Raw genomic sequence first — 19534 nt, forward strand, 5'->3', positions numbered from 1 at the left:
AAAAAAAAAGGTTTTGTTGAAATCCAGCTTTGGAGTCAACGTCTTTATTTGGTGTCCTGTTTGAGAGCTTCAGTTCACAAGCAGGATGTAGAAATACAAGGAAGATTTATTGCTTAACAGGCTGGAAGAAGAAAAACTTGGTTTGAATATTTATTTCCTTTACAGAAGAAAGCAGAACAATAATCAGAGAAGCACCAAAGAAGAGCCTGGCAACTCTGGAGGAGCTTAAGGAAACCACAGCCTCAGTAGATCTATGGATGTCACCTTTATGGAAGTCTGACAAGAATATTTAATTGCTAAAATTAAGAAGTAACCTCTATGGTTTGCCACATAAGCCCTGTGGAAGACGGAAGGCTCTGGTTAGATCAGACCAAAATACTACAGTATGTGAGGTAAACATTGTCACACTGAGCACTTTATCCCTATCATGAAGCAAAGTAGAGACACAGTAATGCTACGGGGATATGGTTCATTAACAGGGAGGCTGAGCAGCTCAGCTGATGGGAAGGTGGATTGAAAACAGCTCAGTCTGGAAAACAACTTGTTCAAAGCAGAAACTGTCCAAAGCCTGGTTCAGTTTCATTTTCCAGGAAGATTTTCAGAAAGACTCAGAGATAAATCAGAGAGTCTGGCAATGTTTGAAAAACAATGTCTCAAAACAATCCAAATAATCTGGAAGTACTTGTTTTTCAGATTAGGCAGCATCACTCATCGCTTTAACAGGATGTGTAAAATTAGAAGAGATTGGACAAGAAAAACAGGCATTTTGATTTTAGAGTAAAATGAAACAAATGACTCTGCCAATCAAAGGCACACAGAGAGGAAATAAATTACTAAAAGAGAAGGAAAATATGTTTAATCTTCTTCAGGTTTATTTTGTTACCGTTGCTGTAAATATATTTCCAAATTAATTACTTTAATTTACTTTAATTTAATTTAAGTTACTTTAATACCATCTAATGTTCAAAACCAGCATCTATGGCAACACCACTTGATCAAAATGATTTCAGTCACTAAAATTCACATATTTAAATTAAAAAATAGTTCCTGAATAGCTCCTGATGGTCAGTCGTTTTTCACATCATTCTCTGATCTTAAAAAAACTGATTTACTTTAATGGAACATATACATATATATATTTGGCTTGCATATAAGTTACCTCCAAAATGAGCTTTATGCTAGCAATTTTTTCACAGAAACTAAATTTTTTTGCAGTCTTTAAAAAATAATGATAATAAAACACAGATCCTCAGAAACACCAGTGTTTTTTAGATCTCATAGGGCTGAAAAAATTCTAACACCAGATTGATGCATTTATGAGGAAGCTGAAGCATCCAGTGGAATCCTAAGCATGCATGCATGGAAATTCCACATAGAAAGATCCCAGATTTTATTCCACACCACCTTATTTCTGACGAGTCCTAGGAGGGGAATGTGTAAAGAAATAACACTCACCTTTGTATGAACATTTTATTTGTTTCCAAAAAAAATTGAACACAATACAAATAAAAAGTAATTTCCTCAAGAAATAATATGGATTGAGAATCTTCACCAGCATAAGATACTCTGAAACAAAAACTGGAAAACATGGAAGAACAGGTGAGTGAAGCTATTTTTTGCTGTAATCTATGAGAACAGAAACCAATCCAATTCCTGAATAACTGAAGCTTCTAAGGCAGCTTTTAAATAAACTTTAAGTCCACATGAATCAAACTCCGTTTAAAAAAAAATTTAATATATCACCTGACCTGCTTTTCCTCATGTCAAAGTAGCTGGGGTGCGTCTAATATGTCTCTTGTTTTTCCTTTTAATGTAGAGGCCCAGGCGGTTTCATCAAGATGGTTCCAAACAGGCAAGAAAAAGACAATGAGATCGACAATTAAGTGACAATCCAGAAACTCTGTATGCCACTCTTGATGGAGATAAGGAAGACAAATTTATGTTTTATACCAAAGATGTAGGAGCATGGCGCAAAAGACTAAATGCAGCTTATGGAGAGCCAAGTTCTACTATAGAAGTCTGTGTTACATGGAAGACAGAAGAAGGTACCATTCAATTATTCCTAACAACTGGGAAATGTCTCATACAGGGCAAAGCGGAAAAAAGAGAAAGATTTTGGAGAATGTTTAGAGTGATTTTGAACGGAGAAGCTGTTGATCCACGTTAAAAAGCAACGACTGCTTCAAGAATCAGAAATCAGCTCCAGCGAGTCATCTGATAGAAACCAAAACTGATCAACCTCATGATCAATGCAGAAAAAGAATGTCTTTAAAAATAAACTTCAGAAGAAAGAGTTTATTTTCCTTCCTATGAATTTTGATGTAGTTTTTACTGATTAAATCTCACACACCTTCTTTTCCCCCCAATCATGTTCAGGAGGTAATGTTAGAACCAGGGAGCATTTTGAACTCACTCAGAAGGTGGTAGTTTGAGTCTCTCTCGTACTTGAACGTCAGCCTTCCATAACTGACCTGGTTTAGAATTTTCAGCCATTCGAAAAAGGAAACAGTCACACCACCAGCGTTCAGGTACATGTCCTGAAAAAGAGGAAAAACCTCAGGTTATCTAGAGCTCCCCTTCTGCTTGTGAACAAAATGTCTTCTTCAAACCTAAACTGTACTTTTTCATTTCTGCCCAATAAAGATTGTTCTTAAAAATGGCTGTTGTTTTTTTTATTTCATATGTTAATTATTAACAGAAACTTCAAACATTAAGAGTAAATAAGAGTTGAAGTGGTTTTTCAGGGCTGTGTGTCCTCATCTGTTTTTCTCTGATTAGATGAATAATGATTGGAATAAAACTCAAATGCAAAACTATAGAAACAGACATTGGTTTACCAAAAACTAAATGTATTGCTTCCTTTTCTTTCTAGTAAATAATCGTGAAAAACAAAAACACTATTTCCAGACAGATAATTGGGTATTAGAAAAATTGTACCCAAATAAATTAAACTTTAAAAAACAAAAAAAATTCATTATTAAGTATTTTTGCTCTTATTTTTAAAGTCATTGTGGTGTGTTATGGCCCTCGGGGCTTTCCGTACCAGAGGCGGGTTGTGTACATGTATGGTGCCCGGTAAAGGACAATTGAGTAAATATGCCTGCCGGCTAAAGACAAGCTGTTGTCGGAGTCCTTCATTAATGGTTTACAAATTACTACAGTCACTAACATTTACAAGGTTAATACAGTGAACCCAAACTCATCAAGAGTGTCCGCTATCGCCTTTACTCTTTGCTATCACTATAGAGCCTCTGTCTATAACATTACGATCTTCTCCCTTATTCAGAGGGATAACACTTAATACAACCGAATACAAACTGTCATTATACGCAGATGATTTGTTGTTATATGTAACTGATCCTGCTTCTTCCCTACCTATCATTTTAAGTATTCTAGGAAAAATAAAACTCTGTTTCAGGTTATAAATTAAAAATGGAGAAAAGTGAGTGCTTTCCTGTAAACAGTGCTGCTTGTGATCTCCAACAATCCGACTTACCTTTTAAGCTTACTTTATCTGGGTTCAAATATCCGGGTATAAATGTGACACGTTCCTTATCAGGCCTACTAACAGCTAATTTTACCCCCCTTATTTCGAAGATAAACTCAGATATTCAAAGATGGCGTAGTCTCCCACTTTTATTGATTGGCAAAGTAAATGTTGTCAAGATGAATATTTTACCAAAATTCTTGTTTTTGTTTCAATCAATACCTCTTTTTCTGCCAAAAACTTTTTTTGATTCTTTAGATAAAACAATTGCTAATTTTTTATGGGATGGAAAGCCACCTAGGATCCGTAAAACATTTTTGCAGAGGTGTAAACTCAGTGGTGGACTTGCATTACCAAATTTTTAGATATATTACTGGGCTGCTCACATCCAAAAACTCTGTTGCTGGTTGGAATCTCCTCACTTCCCTTGGTGTAAATTAGAACAATCATCTTGCATAGGGTCCTCCATACCTGCTTTGTTATATTCTTCTCTGCCTACAAAACCTTCTCTATATACAGATAATCAAGTGGTACTTAACACCCTCAAGGTCTGGTACCAGTTTAGACGGCGACATAAATTTTTAACTGCATCTTCTCTGATTCCTTAACTAATAACCACTTATTTCCCCCATCTCTTTCAGACTCACTTTTTTCAGTTTAGTATGATAAAGGAATTAGACATGTAAAGAATCTGTATGTACGTGGAGTGTTTGATAGTTTTACTAATTTGTCTTCTAAGTATAATCTTCCAGGTACTCATTTATTTAGCTACTTTCAGATTCGTAGTTTTGTCTCAAAACTCTTTCCCAGTTTTCCTTCAATGCCCCAGGAATTGCCTTGGGAAAACTTGCTTTTATATAGTCCTTCTTAGAGAGGACTCATTTCAAAGATATATAATTCCATTCTGAAACTAAACTGTCAGTGGGATACCAAAATCAAGACTGCATGGGAATCAGAGTTAGGAATACAGCTACATGAAGATCTCTGGGCAGATGCAATTGAAAGAATACGGTCTACTACCTCTTGTGCTCGTCTCGGTATAATTCAATTCAAAGTTTTTCATAGAGTCCATTTCTCGAAGTCCAGACTCAGTAAAATCTATCCAGAAATTGAAGATAAATGTGGAGCTCCTACCTAACTAAACATATGTGCCTGTTGCTGCATTTGGCTGCTGTTTTTTTTCCCCTATTATTATTATCTATTTTATTTCTCTGCTGAACATGTCGGGCTGAGACAGGGTGGGAATGGGGTGTTTTGTTCTCTTCTTTTATTGTTCTTATTTTGTTTTGTTTTTATTGTCTGTATATGTAGTAGGTGTGACTATTTCAACATTTGTACTTATGTGTATATATATGAAGTTATACCTGCATAAGTATGTTTATCCCAAAAAAAAAAAAAGGCGAATTGTATTTCTTAATGTGATTATCTTACCATTTGCTTCATTAAAAACAATTTGAAAAAAAAATAATAATACAGTGAACCCTTGATAAAACGCGGTTCACATTTCACGGCCTCGCTGCTTCACGGATTTGCATGGGGCATTGTGTTCTGCAACCTATTGGCTAAACAATCTCAATATGTTCGCATCAGCATTTAGGAACAGGGTTAGTGCAGTAGAAGTGGTCCACAGTGCAACGTGATGTTATGCATGAGCTTTTTCCGAAGCCTGTCCATGCCGTAAAGTGTTTGTGTCTGCAAAGTGTGGGTAAGAGGAAAGATCTTTGAGCGTTCAACAATCAGATTTTTGTTTACTGGTTAGATTTGGGTGAAGAGGAAGCTTCCATGCAACTTTGGACAATTTATTTGTCCTTTAAAGTAAATAAAGTTTCAATGAAAACTTGCAAATAAACAAAAGCCTCTGGAGCTCCAGGTGGCTGGTGAAAAAACTTAGACTAGTCACCTTAAGCTGTTTTATGATCATTCCCAGCTTGAATCGTATGACCACAACAGCTCACATGTCGGCATCATTAGGTGACAAGTTTGGGCCTTCCAGCGCCAATGACCCAAATATTTAACTGAACTGGGCCGCCTTTGGTCTTCTGACTGATTTCAGCAACAAAAAACCATTGATGTATCAGTGTAAAAATATTCATCAAAAAGAAAGGAATGAAGTTTTTCTTGTAGCAAAGCTCTGTGAGTTTATCTGCGCTGAATGTCTCCCCTCTCTGCTGTCTAGGCCGATCAGATAGTCCCTTCCCTGTAGCTGAGAATCACACCATTGATTATCCACCCAGCGCTTTAGGAGTGTGCGTAAGTGTATGTGTGAGTCATAATAGAGGATTTACCAGAAAAACGTGTGTATATTTTTATTTTGGAGGACAACAGAAACCAACGACTGCATGATGCCTTACAGAAGAACGACACACCCATTCAAATGCACAGGCACACAAACACAGAAAAAAAAAAAGACACACAAGTCAAACCACACAAAACACGACAAACCCGAGTCACGCACTGTGTTTAAGTTGGTATCATGTCAAACTCGCTGATTTTATAAACGGTAAATATGAAATAATAAAAAAAAAGGTTTTGTTGAAATCCAGCTGTGGAGTCAACGTCTTTATTTGGTGTCCTGTTTGAGAGCTTCAGTTCACAAGCAGGATGTAGAAATACAAGGAAGATTTATTCCTTAAGGGACTGGAAGAAGAAAAACTTGGTTTGAATATTTATTTCCTTTGCAGAAATAGAAACAGAACATTATTCAGAGAATCACCAAAGAAGAGCCTGGCAACTCTGGAGGAGCTTTAGGAAACCACAGCCTCAGTAGATCTATCGATGTCATCTTTATGGAAGCCGGACAAGAATATTTAATTGCTTAAATTAAGAAGTAACCTCTATGGTTTGCCACATAAGCCCTGAGGAAGACGGAAGGCTCTGGTTAGATCAGACCAAAATACTACGGTATGTGAGGTAAACATTGTCACACTGAGCACTTTATCCCTATCATGAAGCAAAGTAGAGACACAGTAATGCTATGGGGATATGGTTCATTAACAGGGAAGCTGAGCGGCTCAGCTAATGGGAAGGTGGATTGAAAACAGCTCAGTCTGGAAAACAACTTGTTCAAAGCAGAAACTGTCCAAAGCCTGGTTCAGTTTCATTTTCCAGGAAGATTTTCAGAAAGACTCAGAGATAAATCAGAGAGTCTGAACAACGATGTCTCAAAACAATCCAAATAATCTGGAAGTGCTTGTTTTTCAGATTAGGCAGCATCACTCATCGCTTTAACAGGATGTGTAAAATTAGAAGAGGTTGGACAAGAAAAACAGGCATTTTGATTTTGGAGTAAAATGAAACCAATGACTCTGCCAATCAAAGGCACACAGAGAGGAAATAAACTACTAAAAGAGAAGGAAAATTTGATAAAATAATCCAACCCTTGAAATTAACCATATGCACAAGCTAGACACATTGTTAATGATACTTAGAGGAAATAATCTGTTTTCTCAAAGGGAAGCAAAATATGTTTTATGTTCTTAAGGTTTATTTTGTTACCGTCACTGTTAAAATATTTCTAAATTAATTTGTTACTTTAATACTATCTAATGTTCAAAACCAGCATCTATGGCAACACCACTCGTACAAAATGGTTTCAGTCACTAAAATTCACATATTTTATATATATATAACAACTGGATAGCTCGGTAGGTAACACCGACGACTTCGGCACAGGTGACAGGTGACATCCAGGTGGACCCTTAGGCAAGGTCCTTTGTGCTTAGTGGCCTACCTCAGGCAAATAAAAAAATACAAGAGCCATACCGGCTCGGACGTTGCCCAGGTTAACAAGGTCCGCGTCAGTTGCTAGGGAACCAGGGCAACTTGATGACAAATTGGCTACTGGAACAAGACATAGATGGACTAGAGCAGAAAACTTGGTACTGATGAAATGCTACTATACAAGCGTCCCCAGTGAGAGAGATTACATGCAGAGACTATGGGAATTATGGCAGCTCCAACAACCATCATCGACACTGACAAAGAAACAACTACTAAGTGTTCTAACATCCGCAAACGGCAGCTCCTATCACAACTAGAAATTGATGAGGTACAACTGACATGCTGCAGCAAGGGGGAGTCAGGACAACAGGTCAGTAGGGAGATATCATCATCCCAACACACAGAGATTGGGTCCCCAGCCCCAACAACAACAAGCCCACTAAACATAAGGGCGGCTGACCTACGACAGCAGATCATAACCAAACTGGATTCCCTAGTACGACGACCAAGACTGCCAAGGCTAAGTGACAGAGTACCCTCTGAAAGTCTTCTAGAAGATGTAAATGCAGCACTACATACTATCCCTACTAAAGATAGAACTGAGACCAACGAGCTGACCTACGCCACAGCTACAGTGATTCTAGAGATGCTTGGCTATAAGATAAACACCACAGGCCACAAAGCAGAGCCCCCATGGAGGAGAAGGTTGGAAGCCAAGATCAAGGCAACACGAAGAGAGGTTAGTCAGCTCTCAGACCTGCAGAAAGGTGTAGGGAAGAGGTTACCTAAGTACAACAAGCTGTCGATTCCCGAGGCTCTAGAAACTGCCAAACAAAGACTCGCCGCCCTGGCCACCCGCCTAAAGAGATACAAGGGAGAAGCAGAAGCCAGGAGAATAAACCAGGTGTTCTCCACCAACCCATCCAAAGTGTACTCACAGTGGCAGGGTAATTCAAGATCAGATCCACCCAGGGCTGAGACTGAACAGTACTGGAGAAACATATGGGAGAAGAAGGCATCTCACAACACCAATGCTCAGTGGCTAGAAGATCTAAGAACAGATCACAGCAATCTCCCAGAACAAGAACCAGTAACCGTTACAACGGCAGGTGTCCCAGAAAGAGCGGCAGGTATAAGGAGCTGGACAGCACCAGGTCCTGACATGATCCATACCTACTGGCTCAAAAAACTAACCGCACTTCATGCACGCCTCGCAGCACAAATGAACCAACTGCTGATGGATGGGACCCGCCCAGAATGGTTAACCCAAGGACGGACAATCCTGATCATGAAGGATCCCCAGAAGGGAACAACCCCATCCAACTACCGGCCAATAACTTCCCTATGTACAACATGGAAGCTCCTGTCAGGCATCATAGCGGCTAAGATGAATAGGCACATGGCTCAATACATGCACCCTTCCCAGAAGGGAAAAGGCAGTAACACCAGAGGAGCCAAGCACCAGCTACTGGTGGATAGAGCAGTCACTCGAGACTGTAAGACCAGGCAGACAAATCTGTGCACTGCCTGGATTGACTATAAGAAAGCCTATGACTCAATGCCACATACATGGATACTGGAATAACTGGAAATGTACAAGATCAACAGGACTCTAATAGCCTTCATCAAGAACTCAATGAAGCTGTGGAAAACAAGTCTGGAAGCCAATGCAAAGCCAATAGCAAAAGTCACCATCAAGTGCGGCATATACCAGGGTGATGCACTATCCCCGCTGCTGTTCTGCATAGGCCTGAACCCCCTCAGCCAGATCATCACAAAGACTGGCTACGGATACCAATTCCGAAGCGGAACAATCATCAGTCACCTCCTCTACATGGATGACATCAAGCTGTATGCCAGGAGTGAGCGAGACATCGATTCACTGATCCACACTACCAGGATCTACAGCAACGACATTGGGATGTCATTCGGACTGGACAAGTGAGGTCGCATGGTCTCAAAGAGAGGGAAGATGATCAGAACCGAGGGGGTTGAACTACCAGAAGGCCACATTACAGATGTGCAGGACAGCTACAAATACCTTGGGGTGCCACAGGCTAACGGAAACCACGAGGAGATGGCAAGAAAGACTGCCACAGCTAAATAGCTACAAAGAGTAAGGCAGGTCCTGAAAAGTCAGCTGAATGGGAAAAACAAGATCCAAGCCATCAACACATATGCCCTACCAGTCATCAAGTACCCCGCTGGTATAAGAAACTGGCCAAAGGAGGAGATAGAGGCTACTGACATCAAGACAAGAAAGCTCCTCACAATGCATGGAGGGTTCCACCCCAAATCCAGCACTCTGAGACTGTATACCAAGCGTAGCGAGGGAGGCCGAGGGCTAGTGAGTGTCAAGACCACTGTCCAGGATGAAACAACTAAGATCCAGGAGTACATCAGAAAGATGGCCCCCAAAGACAAATGGCTTGGTGAATACCTCAGGCAGGAGAAAACCGAAAGTGAGGACAAGAAAGAGGAAGGAGAACCATCATGGAGGGACAAGCGGCTGCACGGCGTATACCACAGACAAATAGTAAAAGTGGCTGATATCAAAAAATCCTACCAGTGGCTGGAAAAGGCTGGACTGAAGGACAGCCTAGAGGCACTAATCATGGCAGCACAAGAACAGGCACTCAGTACAAGATCAATAGAGGCCAGGGTCTACCACACCAGGCAGGACCCCCAATGCAGACTGTGCAAAGATGCCCCTGAAACAATACAGCACATAACAGCGGGGTGTAAAATGCAGGCAGGAAGTGCATACATGGAACGCCACAACCAGGTAGCTGTCATAGTGTACAGGAAAATCTGCCATGAGTATGGGCTGGAAGTCCCAAGGTCAAAATGGAAGACACCTCCTAAGGTAGTTGAGAATGACCAAGCTAAGATCCTATGGGACTTCAAGATCCAGACTGACAAACAGGTGATGGCCAACCAACCAGACATCGTGTTGATCGACAAACAGCAGAAGAAGGCAGCAGTGATAGATGTGGCAATCCCAAGCAACGGCAACATCAAGAAGAAAGAACATGAGAAGCTTGAGAAATACCAAGGGCTGAAGGAGGAGCTAGAAAAGATGTGGAAAGTAAGAGCAGCAGTGGTGCCAGTGGTAATTGGAGCACTGGGGGCTGTGACCCCCAAACTGGGAGAGTGGCTACAGCAGATTCCAGGTAAAACATCAGAGGTCTCTGTCCAGAAGAGCGCAGTCCTAGGAACAGCTAAGATACTGCGCAGAACCCTCAAACTCCCAGGCCTCTGGTAGAGGACCCGAGCTTGAGGATGACACATACCACCCCACGAGGGTTGAGAAAACAGTTTTTATATTTATATATATATATATATATATAGTGCTTTTTTTTTGCTCTCATCAGGCTGAAAAAATTCTAACACCAGATTGTTGATGCATTTATGAGGAAGCTGAAGCATCCAGTTAAATCCTAAGCATCCATGCAGGAAAATTCCACGTAGAAAGATCCCAGATTTTATTCTACATCATCTTATTTCTGATGAGTCCTAGGAGGTGATGCAGGAGATGAGGAATATAATCCCTAAAATTTAGAAGCCTAATGGCTAATCTTTTCACCAGAAATACTAAAATGATCAATGTTACCAATTCAAATGGGGTTAAATTAGGTAAAAATTTAACTCGTCGCTTTAACAGGATGTGTTAAATTAGAAGCGGTTGGACCAGAAAAACAAGAATTTTGAAAATATGAAAACTGAACCACTAAGTCCTAAGGGGAGGACCAAACAAGGCTTTGTTTCTGGTCCACTCTATAAAGCCTCGAGCTCAACACTATTTCTGAAATTTCGAATTGAAAAAGCTTCCTGGATAAGTTTGCCATGATACAAAATTACTGGAGCACTATTATGTAATTCCGCAAAGAGAAACCCCTGCTCTACATGTCAACAACTTCAGCATGAAAAAACCAAATGTTTTCTAGGAAAAGCATTGTTTACATATTTATTTTTAGACATGGAAATGATTTTGAAATTAAGAAATGTATAACATCTCTTTATCTCTGTACTTCTTTGAAGAATCACACAAAAAAGAAAATAAAAAAAGCTTTTGTATATGTTTACTCCATGTTCCAACACCTGGATGGAACATGGTGGATGTTTTTCTGGAAAATAACTGGCTAATCTGAAAAAAATATAAATATTATGTCAATAGTCTTCCACCTATAACACCAAACTTTAATCTAATCCAATGATAGGTGTCAGGTAAAGCTCTATATATGTCTGTTAATAACACGATTGATTCTGTCATTCTCATTCTACATCTCTTCTTTTTTAGAGCTACTAGTCTTCTTCAGCACCCTTCAGCTTCCCCCCGCCCTCCTCGCTTCGACATACCAGACTCCAGCTGTTCAGCAACATTTTTTTTTTGTGACTTTTCGGAACCAAAACCAGAACAGACTCTTCCAGATGCAACACCTCTGCTTCCCGTGCCACCTCTCTCCTCACCGTCTAGTTCCCTGTAGCTTTCCCTCTGCTTCCCTCGTTGCACCCTGGCCTCACCTGTGTGTTCGTGTAGATAAACCCTTGTTGTTGTTGCCACCCGACGGAGAAATTTCAAACGCCCTTACCCAAACACAGAGAGAGACTAACTGGAATAATGTGCCAGCATGACACACTCACAAACAATACATACCATAAATACCAGCAGACCAATCACCAGGCAAACAAGTAGCTGTAGGACATTACAAGAGAGGCCTGTCTAGTTGAAGAAAAATTAGTCATTCTGAAACCTAAGGAGCTGCATGAGAGGGTGTGAGTGTGCTGCAGGCCAAGTGTTTAGTTTAAGCTCGTGTGCATGTGTTGTCATCAGGGATATGTGCATTAAAGATGTGTGCTTCAGTTTGTGACAGTAGAATGCATGAGCAGATGTTCCCCAAGGTGTTCTCTATTAGGGATGCACGATATAATCGGCCCCCTATCGACATCGGCCACCCCACAGATATTTAACCCGATATTTGATCAGCTTCTGAGTTTCTAAAGTCTAAAAAATAAAAAAAAATAAAATGCTACTTCTTCTTCTTCAAAAATTTCTTTTTTACAGACTAAAAAACTTCTAAAGACAAGGGAAAAAATATTGATACATTAAAATATCACAATATCTTCATATGCTGATATATTGCCATTTAAAAACACCATATCAATCTCTTTTACTAATGAAATATTGCTATATGTCATCGTTATGCTACGAAATCCCCCGAAAATTCACAAAAGTTTGCCATTTTTTTATATGTTGATATATTGATGCAGTATCGATCTATTTTACTAACAAAATCTCACAAGAATTCGCAAAATATCACGAGAGTTTGTAACAGAACGATGAAATTTCACGAGATTTTGAAAGTAAAATAGATCGATACCGCGTTTTTAAAAATCAATTTGATATCAGCATATGAAAATATATTTGAGTATATTATTTTTCAAAGTGTCAGAAATGGATAACAAAACTGCTATTTTCAATGACTACTTGTTTTTGTCCAGCTTTAACATCGGTATTGATATCGGTTATCGGCTACATGAGTTTTAAAATATCGGCATATAGGATATCGGCCAAAATCCCAATATCGTGCATCCCTATTCTCTATAGAATGGCTGTTCTGTGTTGCAAAGTGCAGCTTTGTGTGTACATGTTTGCTTCAGCATTTAGGAACAGGGTTAGCACAGTAGAAGTGGTCAAAGTGCAACGTGATGTTATGCATAAGCTTTTTCCGACGCCTGTCCATGCCGTAAAGTGTTTGTGTCTGCAAAGTGTGGGTAAGAGGAAAGATCTTTGAGCGTTCAAAAATCAGATTTTGGTTTACTGGTTAGATTTGGGTGAAGAGGAAGCTTCCCTGCAACTTTGGACAATTTATTTGTCCTTTAAAGTAAATAATGTTTCAATGAAAACTTGCACATAAACAAAAGCCTCTGGAGCTCCAGGTGGCTGGTGAAAAAACTTTGACTGGTTACCTTAAGCCGTTTTATAATCATTCCCAGCTTGAATCTTATGACCACAACAGCTCACATGTTGGCATCGTTAGGTGACAAGTTTGAGCCTTCCAGCGCCAATGACCCAAATATTGAACTGAACTGGGCCGCCTTTGGTCTTCTGACTGCAGCTTAGATGACAGCATCAGAACCGAAGACGTCTGTTGGATCAGAAGTTTAACATCTTCTGAAAACATGAGAAGCCTGTTTGGTTTCTACTTGAGAATTTAAACCAATGATAATTGTATCTAGACTTTTTTCTTTCCAAAACAATTTAAATTTCATGCATCAAAATTAATAAAAAATTATTTAAAAAGGAGTTGCTGGATCCGGTATCAGTTTGGTGCTGGCCTGTCATTCAATATTTATTCAAAGTAAAATAGTTTCAATGTAAATTTGACCTTTTTATTAAAACAAAAAACCCTCAATTTACCTCAATCCTGACTGTTTGAGGGAAAGAATCAACTTGGATCATTTTTTCCGTAGGAATTAAATCGGGGTCAGGATTTTCTAAGCTTCACATTGAAATGGCAGAAACCAAGTCCTCATTTCTAGTAATACATGTCCTGATTTCAGCAACAAAAAAACCATTGATGTATCAGTGTAAAAATATTCATCAAAAAGAAAGGAATGAAGTTTTTCTTGTAGCAAAGCTCTGTGTGTTTATCTGCGCTGAATGTCTCCCCTCTCTGCTGTCTAGGCCAATCAGATAGTCCCTTCCCCTGTAGCTGAGAATCACACCATTGATTATCCACCCAGCGCTTTAGGAGTGTGCGTAAGTGTATGTATGAGTCATAATAGAGGATTTACCAGAAAAGCGTGTGTATATTTTTATTTTGAAGGACAACAGAAACCAACGACTGCATGATGCCTTACAGAAGAACGACACACACATTCAAATGCACAGGCACACAAACAGAAAAAAAAGACACACAAGTCCAACCACACAAAACACGACAAACCCGAGTCACGCACTGTGTTTAAGTTGGTATCATGTCAAACTCGCTAATTTTATAAACGGTAAATGTGAAATAATAATAAAAAAAAAGGTTTTGTTGAAGTCCAGCTGTGGAGTCAACGTCTTTATTTGGTGTCCTGTTTGAGAGCTTCAGTTCACAAGCAGGCTGTAGAAATACAAGGAAGATTTATTGCTTAAGGGACTGGAAGAAGAAAAACTTGGTTTGAATATTTATTTCCTTTGCACAAACAGAAACAGAACATTAATCAGAGAATCACCAAAGAAGAGCCTGGCAACTCTGGAGGAGCTTTAGGAAACCACAGCCTCAGTAGATCTATCGATGTCATCTTTATGGAAGCCTGACAAGAATATTTAATTGCTAAAATTAAGAAGTAACCTCTATGGTTTGCCACATAAGCCCTGTGGAAGACGGAAGGCTCTGGTTAGATCAGACCAAAATACTACAGTATGTGAGGTAAACATTGTTACACTGAGCACTTCATCCCTATCATGAAGCAAAGTAGAGACACAGTAATGCTACGGGGATATGTTTCATTAACAGGGAAGCTGAGCGGCTCAGCTAATGGGAAGGTGGATTGAAAACAGCTCAGTCTGGAAAACAACTTGTTCAAAGCAGAAACTGTCCAAAGCCTGGTTCAGTTTCATTTTCTAGGAAGATTTTCAGAAAGACTCAGAGATAAATCAGAGAGTCTGGCAATGTTTGAACAACGATGTCTCAAAACAATCCAAATAATCTGGAAGTACTTGTTTTTCAGATTAGGCAGCATCACTCATCGCTTTAACAGGATGTGTAAAATTAGAAGAGGTTGGACAAGAAAAACAGGCATTTTGATTTTAGAGTAAAATGAAACCAATGACTCTGCCAATCAAAGGCACACAGAGAGGAAATAAATTACTAAAAGAGAAGGAAAATTTGATAAAATATTCTAACGCTTGAACTTTACCATATGCACAAGCTAGACACATTTTGAAAGATACTTAGAGGAAATAATCTGTTTGCTCCAAGGGAAGCAAAATATGTTTTATGTTCTTAAGGTTTATTTTGTTACCGTCACTGTTAAAATATTTCTAAATTAATTTGTTACTTTAATACTATCTAATGTTCAAAACCAGCATCTATGGCAACACAACTCGTACAAAATGGTTTCAGTCACTAAAATTCACATATTTTATTCATTAATATATATATAACTATATAGATATATAGATATATATATCTATATATCTATATATAAATATCTATATATCTATATATATATAGATATATAGATATATCTATATATATATATATATAGAGAGAGAGATATAGATATATCTATATATATATATATATAGAGCTTTTTTTTTTTTTTTTTTTTTGCTCTCATCAGGCTGAAAAAATTCTAACACCAGATTGATGCATTTATGAGGAAGCTGAAGCATCCAGTTAAATCCTAAGCATCCATGCATTGAAATTCCACGTAGAAAGATCCCAGATTTTATTCTACATCACCTTATTTCTGACGAGTCCTAGGAGGTGATGGAGGAGAGGAGGAATATAATCCCTAAAATTTAGAAACTAAAATGGTCAATGTTACCAATTCAAATGGGGTTAAATTAGGTAAAAATTTAACTCGTCGCTTTAACAGGATGTGTTAAATTAGAAGCGGTTGGACCAGAAAAACAAGCATTTTGAAAATATGAAAATTGAACCACTAAGTCCTAAGGGGAGGACCAAACAAGGCTTTGTTTCTGGTCCACTCTATAAAGCCTCGAGCTCAACGCTATTTCTGACATTTCGAATTGAGAGGATAAGAAGCAAAACGTCTTCAAACTTGGAAACAAAGTCCAGTGGATTGAGAATCTTCACCAGCATAAGATACTCTGAAACGAAAACTGGAAAACATGGAAGAACAGGTGAGTGAAGCTAATTTTCACTGCAATCAATAAGAACGGAAACCCATCCAATTCCTGAATAACTGAAGCTTCTAAGGCACCTTTTAAATAAACTTAAGTCCACATGAATCGAACTCCGTTTAAAAAAAAATCTAATACAGGTGCTGGTCATAAAATTAGAATATCATGAAAAAGTAGATTGATTTCAGTAATTCCATTTAAAAAGTGAAACTTGTATATTATATTCATACATTACATACAAACTCATATATTTTAGATGTTTATTTTGTTTAATTTTGATGATTACAAATGACAACAAATGAAAATCTCAAATTCATCATATCAGAAAATTAGAATATTGTGAAAAGGTTCAAAATTGATGGCCCCTGGTGCCACACTCTAATCAGCTAATTAACTCAAACCACCTGCAAAAGCCTTTAAATGGTCTTTCAGTCTAGTTCTATAGGCTACACAATCATGGGGAAGACTGCTGACTTGACAGTTGTCCAAAAGACGACCATCGACACCTTGCACAAGGAGGGCAAGACACAAAAGGTCATCGCTAAAGAGGCTGGCTGTTCACAGAGCTCAGTGTCCAAGCACATTAATAGAGAGGCGAAGGGAAGGAAAAGATGTGGTCGAAAAAAGTGTACAAGCAAGAGAGATAACCGCACCCTGGAGAGGATTGTGAAACAAAACCCATTCAAAAATGTGGGGGAGATTCACAAAGAGTGGACTGCAGCTGGAGTGAGTGCTTCAAGAACCACCACACACAGACGTATGAAAGACATGGGTTTCTGCTGTCGCATTCCTTGTGTCAAGCCACTCTTGAACCACAGACAGCGTCAGAAGCGTCTAAAGAGAAACAGGACTGGACTGCTGGTGAGTGGTCCAAAGTCATGTTCTCTGATGAAAGTAAATTTTGCATTTCCTTTGGAAATCAAGGTCCCAGAGTCTGGAGGAAAAGAAGAGAGGCACTTCATCCACGTTGCTTGAAGTCCAGTGTAAAGTTTCCACAGTCAGTGATGGTTTGGGGTGCCATGTCATCTGCTGGTGTTGGTCCATTGTGTTTTCTGAGGTCCAGGGTCAACGCAGCCACATACCAGGAAGTTTTAGAGCACTTCATGCTTCCTGCAGCTGACCAACTTTTTGGAGATGCAGATTTCATTTTCCAACAGGACTTGGCACCTGCACACAGTGCCAAAGCTACCAGTACCTGGTTGAAGGACCATGGTATCCCTGTTCTTAATTGGCCAGCAAACTCTCCTGACCTTAACCCCATAGAAAATCTATGGGGTATTGTGAAGAAGAAGATGCAATACACCAGACCCAACAATTCAGAAGAGCTAAAAGCCACTATTAGAGCAACCTGGGCTATCATAACACCTGAGCAGTGCCACAGACTGATCGACTCCATGCCACGCCGCATTGCTGCAGTAATACAGGCCAAAGGAGGCCCAACTAAATACTGAGTGCTGTACATGCTCATACTTTTCATGTTCATACTTTTCAGTTGGCCAACATTTCTATAAATCCTTTGTTTTTATTGGTCTTCAGTAATATTCTAATTTTCTGATATGATGAATTTGAGATTTTCATTTGTTGTCATTTGTAATCATCAAAATTAAACAAAATAAACATCTGAAATATATGAGTTTGTATGTAATGTATGAATATAATATACAAGTTTCACTTTTTAAATGGAATTACTGAAATCAATCTACTTTTTCATGATATTCTAATTTTATGACCAGCACCTGTATATCACCTGACCTGCTTTTCCTCATGTCAAAGTAGCTGGGGTGCGTCTAATATGTCTCTTGTTTTTCCTTTTAATGTAGAGGCCCAGGCGGTTTCATCAAGATGGTTCCAAACGGGCAAGAAAAAGACAACGAGATCGACAATTACGTGACAACCAAGAAACTCTGTATGCCACTCTCATTGGAGATAAGGAAGACAAATTTATGTTTTATACCAAAGATGTAGGAGCATGGCGCAAAAGACTAAATGCAGCTTATGGAGATCCAAGTTCTACTACAGAAGTCTGTGTTACATGGCAGACAAAAGAAGGTACCATTCAATTATTCCGAACTGGGACATGTCTCATACAGGGCACAGCGGAAAGAAGAGAAAGATTTTGGAGAAGGTTTAGAGTGATTTTGAACGGAGAAGCTGTTGATCCACAATAAAAAGCAACGACTGCTTCAAGAATCAGAAATCAGCTCCAGCGAGTCATCTGATAGAAACCAAAACTGATCAACCTCATGATCAATGCAGAAAAAAAATGTCTTTAAAAATAAACTTCAGAAGAGAGAGTTTCTTTTCCTTCCTATGAATTTTGACCAGGGATCATGTTTAACTCACTCAGAAGGTGGTAGTTTGAGTCCCTCTCGTACTTGAACGTCAGCCTTCCATAACTGACATGGTTTAGATTTTTCAGCCATTCGAAATAGGAAACAGTCACACCACCAGCGTTCAGGTACATGTCCTGAAAAAGAGGAAAAACCTCAGGTTATCTAGAGCTCCCCTTCTGCTTGTGAACAAAATGTCTTCTTCAAACCTAAACTGTACTTTTTCATTTCTTTCTAATAAAGATTGTTCTTTAAAATGGCTGTTTTTTATTTATTTGATATGTGAATCATTAACAGAAACTGTAAACATTAACAGTAAAGAAGAGTTGCAGTGATTTTTCAGGGCTGTGTGTCCTTATCTGTTTTTCTCTGATTAGTTGAATATTGATTGGAATAAAACTCAAATGCAAAACTATAGAAACAGACATTGGTTTAAAAAAAACTTAACACATCATTTCCTTTTCTTTCTAGTAAATAATCATAAAAAACAAAGACACTAAATACAGACAGATAATTGGGTCCTAGACAAATTTTACCAGAATAAATTCAAATTTAAAAAACAAAAAACATTCATTACTAAGTATTTCTGCTCTTATTGTTTTTAAAGTCACTAACATTTACAAGATTAATACAGTGAATCCTCGATAAAATGCGGTTCACTTTTCACGGCCTCGTTGCTTCACGGATTTGCATGGGGCATTGTGTTCTGCATTCCTATTGGCTAAACAGTCTCCACCTTTCTTCTCTACCTGTGTGTCAATGGAATAACGATGTGAAAAAGAGTTGCAACTCTCCGCAACAGGACCATGGTAAGGATGGAGTGTGCATTAGCTTTGTGAATTAATGACTGCAGAAATAAAGAACATCACGCTGGATATGAACATTAACTGAACAAAAGCTAGAAGTCTATATCAAACTGACAGCGATGATATTCATGACATCCAAGAAGCTTTTTCAATTCAAAATGTCAGGAATAGTGTTGAGTTTGAGGTTTTTACAGTAGTCCAACTTGTTTTTGTTTAGAATACATGCAAGTTGGAACAGACGAAGGGGTCCACCCATTTGGAATGAGGGTTGTTTGGCTTCTTCTATTAGATTGCAATGCCCCATACCCATCTAAGTATCTGATAGGTT

At 38.8% G+C, this 19534-nt stretch overlaps 2 long non-coding RNA genes across 2 annotated transcripts; both read left to right on the forward strand.

Moving 5' to 3' along the window:
- Positions 1-1403: 1403 nt before the first annotated feature.
- On the forward strand, positions 1404-2661 carry LOC119781914. Its single transcript, XR_005280619.1, has 2 exons — positions 1404-1599; positions 1817-2661. It is a non-coding gene; the product is annotated as an uncharacterized LOC119781914 (long non-coding RNA).
- Positions 2662-15887: 13226 nt separating this feature from the next.
- On the forward strand, positions 15888-18659 carry LOC119781913. The gene is made up of 2 exons (XR_005280618.1): positions 15888-16070; positions 17891-18659. It is a non-coding gene; the product is annotated as an uncharacterized LOC119781913 (long non-coding RNA).
- The last annotated feature ends 875 nt before the right edge of the window (positions 18660-19534 follow it).

Source organism: Cyprinodon tularosa, unplaced genomic scaffold (genome assembly GCF_016077235.1).
Source record: "Cyprinodon tularosa strain WSP-4 unplaced genomic scaffold, ASM1607723v1 ctg185, whole genome shotgun sequence".
NCBI classification, from domain to species: Eukaryota; Metazoa; Chordata; class Actinopteri; order Cyprinodontiformes; family Cyprinodontidae; genus Cyprinodon; species Cyprinodon tularosa.